Source organism: Microtus ochrogaster, chromosome 7 (genome assembly GCF_000317375.1).
Source record: "Microtus ochrogaster isolate Prairie Vole_2 chromosome 7, MicOch1.0, whole genome shotgun sequence".
NCBI lineage: Eukaryota > Metazoa > Chordata > Mammalia > Rodentia > Cricetidae > Microtus > Microtus ochrogaster.
The window spans coordinates 1,542,670-1,551,789 of NC_022014.1; the positions used below are offsets into that span (position 1 = coordinate 1,542,670).

Here is a 9,120-nt window from a genome sequence, read left to right on the forward strand (position 1 = left end):
CCGGGTCTGTCCTGCACAGGACTGTCTTTCACAGGACGCGTGGGTAACACCGGGTCTGTCCTGCACAGGACTGTCTTTCACAGGACGCGTGGGTACCGCCGGGTCTGTCCTGTACAGGACTGTCTTTCACAGGACACGTGGGTACCGCTGGGTCTGGTCCTGTACAGGACTGTCTTTCACAGGACACATGGGTACCGCCGGGTCTGGTCCTGCACAGGACTGTCTTTCACAGGACGCGTGGGCACTGCCGGGTCTGTCCTGCACAGGACTGTCTTTCACAGGACGCGTGGGTACTGCCGGGTCTGTCCTGCACAGAACTGTCTTTCACAGGACACATAGGTACTGCCGGGTCTGGTCCTGCACAGAACTGTCGTTTAGTTCCCAGTCTGCCAACACCTCACTGTCCTCAGATAGGGGAGAGGGAGGCAGGTTTCAGAGCCCTGTAAAGATGCTGAACTCCACCCTCACGATCTAATTCCTCCTCAAGGTCACTTTCATCACGCGCCAGCAGGTCAGGGTTTGGACTTCAGCACAGAAACTCTGGACTAAGGTAAGCATGGGTGGGCGCCTCTCCTCAGCTCCTTTCTGTCACATGTGGAGTCTACAGTAGCCCCCCAAAACTGAGTCCACAACAGAGAGCTTTTCAGTAATGTATCTTTGTTTTATTTAGCAAAAGGCGATAAAAAGGAGTAATATTCTTGGGCTGAATAAGAAATTTGCCCTCCAAAACCACAGAGAAACCCTGTCTCAAAAAAACCAAAAAAGAAAAAAGAAATTTGCCAATATCTTCATCAGAGATATTTTCCATTGCAATAATCACATTTCATTCATTGGCTACATGTCTGGAGGGCCTTTCTGTTAGCCGACAACTAGAGATTTGGGGTCTATTCTGTCTCCCGGTATCATTGCTAACTTTATTTTTATTATTATTATTATTATTATTATTATTATTATTGTCATTCTACTGCTTTGTAGTCAGTAGGCAGATCTGAAAGAATTACATACTGAATTCTGACCTGGATTGCAACTCCTTAGACTTTGTATACACGTACATTAATATTCCGTTTATTTTAGCCTGTCACAGAAGGGCTGAATCCTCAAAACTTTATGCAATTTATCCTGAGATGGTCAGCAGGACATCCCAGGCCCTTTTCCCACCACAGAAACCTGCATAATGAGAATATCAGGGTGAACTGTATTTTTTAAAGAGCCAGAGAACTTGAGAGGGTACAGAGGAAAGGCTACAGGCAGTCAATGGCTGCTGGAGGAGGAACAAACCTCGGGCAGGTTTCCCCATCTGAGCGGTCATCCTTAAACCTATGTGCATACCGGCAGGATAAAATGTATTCAGTGGCCTCGAAAAACCAAAAAAAAAAAAAAAAAAATGTATTCAGTGGATTGCGTCTGACAATAACAACAGCAAAAAGTGATCATGAGCCCTAGAGGGCGGTGTGGGGTACGGAAGAGGTGATGGAGGAAGGACGGGTGGAAGTGATGTAAATACAGCCCAGTCAGTTGTGAAATTCCCAAAATCATAAATTTTAAAAAGGGAGTTAACAAGGCCAATCGAAGCACCCCAGAGACAGGGAATGACGTCGAAGTCTGCTGGAAAGTTCCCTGCGTTTGTGCACTAGTCTCTTCTTCTAGAGAGCAGACTGAGGTTCCACCTCGCAGCTCCTTTCTTGGAACAGAAATAGGGATGTGACGTGCAGTCAATGCCCTGTACTTGGGGACCGTGGGAGGACACAGTCTCTGTCCCTACACAACTGGTCCCCTGAAGGAGCTCACAGAAGTTGATGGTCCGCTCTCTCCCCGGGGTCCAGGGTGCTGCATTACCACAGGGAGACACTAGAGGGAGACAGAGATCAAGAGTTAAAAATTTAAAAGGCTGGGAGAAATTAGACAAAAAAATACAGAGAAGACCCAACTGCACCACGAATCTGTGGTCCCCAGAATCTCTTGCGTGTCCCTGTGTGAAGGACAGAAAAGACTGTTTTCTAAATCGGAGATGCCCAAATATCAGCAATTTTATACACACATGCACGCACACGATTTATCCTGAGCTCAACGGAAGCAAGAAAATAACCATCCAGAAACTTACCCCAAACACATTAACGTGGCAAAACAGTTAAAATACCTAAGCAAATGAAAAGAATCGCATTTGCAAACCAGGAACATCACTTCACAAAACTAATAAAATTTTCTACTGTGCTGAGCCAAGTCCATCTAGAGTTTACTTTTTATAAATGCTATGTAGACATATTTAAATATTAGGATAACAAGTGTTTGACTGACTACATAGATATGACATGAAGTTTGGGGGGGTTGGTTAGCTTTTGTGTTTGGGGGGTTGTTTGTTTGTTTGGGGGATTTTGTTCTATTTTTTGAGATAAGGTTTCTTCGTGTAGCCTTAGCTGTCCTGGAACTCACTCTGTAGATCAGGTTGGCCTCGAACTCACAGAGATCCGCCTGCCTCTGCCTCTGCCTCTGCCTCTGCCTCCCAAGTGCTGGGATTAAAGGTGTGGGCCACCACCACCCGGTCAGGCAGGAGGTTTTAGATGTATTTATTTGACGAGTATGAGTTTTGCCTGCCTGGTGCCCACAGAGATCAGAAGGCATCTGGTCCCTGAAACCGGATCTATGGACCTTTGCGAGCTGCTATGTGGGTGATAAGACCCAAACCTGGCTCTTCTGCCAGAGCAGAAAGGACTTGTAACCTCTAAGTCATATCTCCAGCCTCACGATTTGATTTTTACATGTTGTCTATCTCCTAAAGTGAGGTTTTTATTTGATTTCCTTTCAAAATTAATTTAAGTCAGAAAAAAATCAATGTCTCAAAAAAATTTGAAACACATTGTTATGGATTACCCAACAAAGAATTCAGAATAATTATTCTCAGATGCACAATAAATCTAAAAAAAAAAATCATGTGTCTAAACAAAATCAAGCAGCCCATGCTGTTAATAAGAAATAAACACAGAACAGTGGTGACACCAACATCAGTCCCAGTACTTAGGAGGCGGAGCAGCTAGATCTCTGAGTTCAAGGCCAGCCTGGTCTACAGGGTGAGTGGCAGGAGTAGGGACTACACAGAGAAACCCTGTCTCGAAAAGAAAAAATATATATGCAACCTTACAAAAAGCTGAGAAATAAACTCCTGCACTGTTTAAACGCAGAACTGGACTGAGAATTTCTGCCTCAGCAGCTGCCAGCATCCGTGAGTTAAAGCATCAAGGCGGGGTAGGAGTGAAGGTTTTAATTCATGGAAATCTGACGTCCCCGTGAACAGTATTATCAATCCCAAGACTGCTGTGTGCTCAGTCTGTGGCCCACCTGAGACATCCCGTGTACCTTTCTCGCAATGTTGATTGATTGGCGACATGTTGACGCCATTCCGTTGTATGGTGGCTTTCTGCTGACTGTCCCATCTGTCCCATTCCCCCTCTCCCCCCCCCCCCCCCCGGCACATCATATACAAGACGCTGTACTTCTTAATGTCTTGCTCTCGGGAGCCATCAGCTCATGCGAGGCCCCATGTCGTCCTTACTTCTCATCCCCCAGTTCCCTCTCAGGACCCTGTCACGGAAGAACCACCTGCTGTTCCGTGTCATGGCTGCACACATCACCTCACAGTAGGCTTGTTGTCTGCACAGGCCTTCACAGGATGCAGGAAGTCAAAATTCCAACAGGGCCTTCTTCTTCAGGAAACACCCAATGGCTGGTGACACCTGTCCTGCAGGAGGGCCTGGAGGATGGCGCGCAGAATTAGGAGGCCACGATGGCTTCCACGGAGGATTTGGCAGTGGTCTTAGGGGCTGCAGTCATGGTCAAAGCTGTGGCTATGGTTCATGCTGCAGGGCTCATGGGGGTAAAGCCAAAGATACCTGCCACCTCGCTGGGCCACCTGGTCAAGGATGTGAAGATCGAGTCCCTGGAGATCTACCTGTTCTCCCTGTCCATCCAGGAATCCGAGATTATTGACTTTTTCTAGGTGCACCCCTAATGGATGAGGTTCTGAAGATCGTACCAGTGCAGAAGCAGACATGGGCAGGCCAGCGGACCAGGTTCAAGGCTTTCGTTGCTATTGGGGACTACAATGGTCACATAGGTCTCGGTGTCAAGTGCTCCAAGGAGGTAGCCACTGCCATCCGAGGGGCCATCATCTTGGCCAAGCTTTCCATTGTCCCTGTGCGGAGAGGCTACTGGGGGAACAAGATTGGCAAGCCCCACACTGTTCCTTGCAAAGTGACAGGCCGCTGTGGTTCTGTGTTGGTGCGTCTCATCCCTGCCCTAGAGGCACTGGCATAGTCTCTGCTCCTGTGCCCAAGAAGCTACTGATGATGGCTGGCATTGATGACTGCTACACATCAGCCAGGGGCTGCACTGCCACCCTGGGCAACTTTGCCAAGGCCACCTTTGATGCCATCTCCAAAACCTACAGCTACCTGACCCCCGACCTCAGGAAAGAGACTGTGTTCACCAAGTCTCCTTATCGGGAGTTCACTGGCACTGACCATCTTGTGAAAACCACACCAGAGTCTCCAATTCAGAGCTCCAGCTATGGCCACCACATAAGGGATTTTGGTTTGGTTGGTTGGTTGGTTGGTTTTTTGTTTTGTTTTGGTTTGATTTTGGGAGGGGGGGTTGGTTTGGTTTTTTCAAGGCAGGGTTTCTCTATGTACATTTGGCTGTCCTGAAACTCACTCTGTAGACCAGACTGGCCTCGAACTCAGAGATCCGCCTGCCTCTGCCTCCGAAGTGCTGCCACCACCCAGCCACGTAAGGGTTTTTGTAGAAGAAAAGTAAAGTGAATTAAGTTGGTTTTTAAAGATTTGCCAGGTGGTGGTGGTGCATGCCTTTAATCCCAGCACTCCAGGAACAGAGGCAGGTAGATCCCTGTGAGTTCAAGGCCAGCCCAGTTCACAAAGTAAGTTCCAAGACAGTCAGCTGTTATACAGAGAAACCCTGTCTCAAAACAAAACAAAACAAAACAAAACAAAACAAAAAAATTCTGGAAGGCATGATAGTCCACCCCTCTGTCAAATAAATAAATAAATAGCAGACAAACAAAAAATCTTTTTTAAAAAAATATTTATTGTATAATATTGTATACAATATTCCATCTGTGTGTATGCCTGCGGGCCAGAATAGGGCACCAGACTCCATTATACATGGTTGTGAGCCACCATGTGGTTGCTGGGAATTAAACTCAGGACCTTTGGAAGAGGAGGCAATACTCTTAACGTCTGAGCCATCTCTCTAGCCCACAAACAAAAAAATCTTAACAGGCCTGTATCTGAAGAGAAGCAGTAGAGGAATAGTGGGCTGGGTGGGGGTAGATAGAGAAGAGGTGGGGGGAGGAATTAGAAAGAGGGGAGGGGAAACTTTGGTTGGAATATAAAAATAAAAACTAAATAAACAAACAAAACTCCCAACAGGGATGGAAGAGGAGGCCTCAGCCCCATTGGAGGCACTGTTGGCAGCCGCTGGGAAAGTGAGAGACATTGTTATTTGATGTGGCTATGAGAGGTTGCCCACGCCCAGTCAGGGGCCCCACACGTATGTGCACAGAGTCAACACTAAAAGAACTCAGGGAGATATTAATAATACACACAAAATAGAGACGTGAAGTTGGAAGGGAGACAGGTTGGGGGGAATTTCATAAGGAGCTAGAGGGGGTAGTGGGGAGCTGATATGATCAAAATACATTGTCTATATGTACAAAATTTTCACCGGATAAATAAAAAATTTGTTTAATTATATTGATTCCAGAAAGGAAGAGAGAAGGGGGTCAGGAATTCTAGGAGTGGTTGAAACTTCCACAGATTTTAAGGAAGATGTAGACACAGTCCAGAGCGTGGGGGTCTCCAGAGAAATAAAGCCACGAGGCATTCAACAAACTGTCCACAGTCGGGAGAAAGCAAACGGCTCAGGAGATCTCACCGCAGTGAACGGAATGGTTTATTCCAGGTTACAGGGAATGCACTAAGAGGCTATCTGTAAAGAGGAGAGAGAACAGTAACAAGTGTCTGTTAATACCCCCAGCAGTGCAAACCTCAGCTACACCCACAGCTTGGAGTTTAGGATACATTTTTACTTTCCTTTCCTTTAGCCTCTGAAGCTGTCACAGCAGGAATGGTGTGTCCTTTGTGTGGGGAGGGCATCCTGATGCAGCTGAGGTCACTCTCTAGTTAAAGCGCTCTCTCTCTCTCTCTCTCTCTCTCTCTCTCTCTCTCTCTCTCTCTCTCTCATCATAACGTGGGTGCACCATCACGTCCGATACGGAACCCCACTGTTTAGTTTCTCTGCTCAGAGAACAGAGGATCTCCCACGGGGCTGAGATACAGGCTTTAGGACTTGACTGTCCGAAATGGACCATACTGCTGCCAACTCCACCTCATCCTACCTCCATATCACAAACGTGTATTTTATTACTATCTTTCGTTTTCAACCAAAAAATTATATTCTACCAAATGTATTAAAATTAGAAATTAAACCGCCAAAAAATGATAAAAAGGAAAATATGGAAAAATAGAAAACTATACCTTTTCTTTATTTTTCTCTTTAAATGTGTCTCAGTAGTGTCATTTTTAAAACCACAACGGCATCATCTCCAAATATATGCATGCGTTTTGCACAATTGGACAGATTTCTTGCGTGTGTAGGCGTGGGCATGGGTGTTTTTCCTCTCTGTGTGACTGTACTCTATGAACATGCCTCGTGCCGGTGGAGAGCAAAAGGAAGCCTGGGTCTCCTGGGACTCGAATGAAGGCTGTTCTGAGCCACTGTGTGGGAGCTGGGAAGCAAAGAAGCAGCCAGTGTTCTTAACTGTGGGCCATCTCTCCAGCCCTCTGTTTAATGCTTTATTGTGTGTGCGTGTGTGTGTGTGTGTGTGTGTGTGTGTGTGTGTGTGTGTGTGTGTGTGTGTGTGCGTCCACACTCTACCCAATGAGCCATCCTGCCGGCCTGGGATATGTCAAGACTCTCTCTCTGACTGTGACTTGTAGAACCTTAGGTATAATATGCCTCTGCCTCATTTTGCATTTGTCTTTAGCTACAGATAAGCGATCTCCTTGAATTTCTTCGGATTTTAGTTTAGTTTTAGTTATGTGTATATGAGGGACAATGTGGTAGTTTGAATGGAAATGGCCCACATAGGCTCATATACATGAATGATTAATCACCAGGGCATAGGATTGTTTGGGAAGGATTAGAAAAAGTGTGACCTTGTTGAAGGAAGCGTGCCACTGAAGGTGGCTTTGAGGTCTCAAAACTCCACGCCAGGCCGTGTCTCTCTCTTCCTGCTGCCTATCTATCCGGTGAAGGGTCGCAGCTCTAGGGAGGTTGAGAACCACTGCTCTGAACTGCAGACAAACCCCTGCTCAAATGCTTCCCTCTGGAAGTGCTGCCTTGGTCTCTACACAGCAAGAGGACAGCAGCTAAGACAGCAGCGGCATGCACACCCGACTGCAGAAACACCCGGCTGCAGAAGCCCACAGAGAACAGAAGCATCAGATCTCCCTGCAGCGGGACTTACAGGAAGCTGTAAGCATCTGCTGCGGGCGATAGGAATCAAACTGTGTCCTCTGCAAGAGCACGAAGTCCTCTTAACTGCTGTGCCATCTCGCTGGCCCAGCGTTCTTGCGTTTTTATTTTCTCCATCACGTTTCCTACTTTGCCTCTCTTATGTCTTACCGACTTATTGTCTGTACAATTAATTACTGCTTGCCTCCATGTAGACTGTTTATTTCCTTGCTTATAGTCTTCGTTTTATTCCATTTCCTGTGTTTCAGCGCCGTGGCATCTTTCAAATGGCAATTTTCAATTCTTTAAGCAATTCATAAACTTAGCTTCCTGTTGACCAGTCTCTAGTGTTTTGGTATCATGGCCGCTGTGCGGTTGTAGCATGAGTCTCTGCTTCTTTGTGTGTTGCATTATCCTTCACGAAAATGTATGCATTTGAAAATCAATCAGCAGTATATCCCATGAGGAAAATTAAGAATAAGATAGGAATTTCTCAAAGCACTTAAAATAGAATGGCTGAAGTCTGGCAAGGCTGAATTAGGCAACAGACATTAATGGTCATGGTTGAGATACCTGTTATCCATCTCAGTGTCAAAGCAGTAGACGAGAGGCCGCCACAAGGCACTTGCTCAACCACATTCAGAGCAGCATTACTCGTGATCGCCAGAACCTGGAAACAACACAGATGCTCCTCAGCCGAAGAGTGGAGGGAGACAGTGTGGTGCATTTCCACAATGGAGCACTGCTCAGCAGAAAAAAGCAATGACAACTTGAAATTTGCAGGCAAATGGACAGAACTAGAAAAAACATCCTGAATAAGGTAACCTGGACCCAGAAAGACAAATACAGTAAGTACTCACTCATAAGTGGATACCAGACATAAAGCAAAGGATAATCAGCCTACAGCCCACAACCCCAGAGAAGCCAGAACCCTCATCCAGAAACAGACAGAAGCAGATGCAGAGATCCACAGGGCAGAGCTCTCGGAGTACAATCAAAGAGAGGGAGGAGGGAGAATATGAACAAAGGGGTCAAGACCATGATGGGGGAACCCACAGAATGAGCTGGCCTGAGCTAGTGGGAGCTCACTGACTCTAGACTGACAGCTGGGGAACCTGCACAGGACCCAACTAGGCCCCCTGAATGCAGGTGACCATGGTGTGGCTTGGACAGTGTGTGAGGCCCAAGGTCACAGGATCTAACTCTAATGCATGAACTGACTTTGGCGAGACCATTCTCTATGGAGATACCTTGCTCAGGCTAGGCACGGGATGGGGGTGTGAGATAAGAGGGGTGGCAGGATGTGGGGGGAGAGCCTTGGTCCTGTTTCAACAAGGTGATGGGAGACTTAGTTGACTTCCCAGGGGAGGCCTTACCCTCTCTGAGTAGCTAATGGGGGATGGGGTAGAGGAAGGGAAGGGAGTGGGAGGAGAGGAGGGAGGGGGAACTGGGATTGGTATGTAGTAAATAAATAAATAAAATTAATACTTAAAAGAAAAAAAGGAAGTTTTTTTCTGTTTTGATTTTATTTATTATTAAAAAGAAAACAAACTATCTTTTTTATTATACATACCAATCCAAGTTCCCACTTCCTCC

At 46.4% G+C, this 9,120-nt stretch overlaps 1 pseudogene; it reads left to right on the forward strand.

Annotated features, from left to right (window-relative positions):
* Positions 1-3,534: 3,534 nt before the first annotated feature.
* LOC101999771 lies at positions 3,535-8,290 on the forward strand (annotated as a pseudogene).
* Positions 8,291-9,120: the final 830 nt, after the last annotated feature.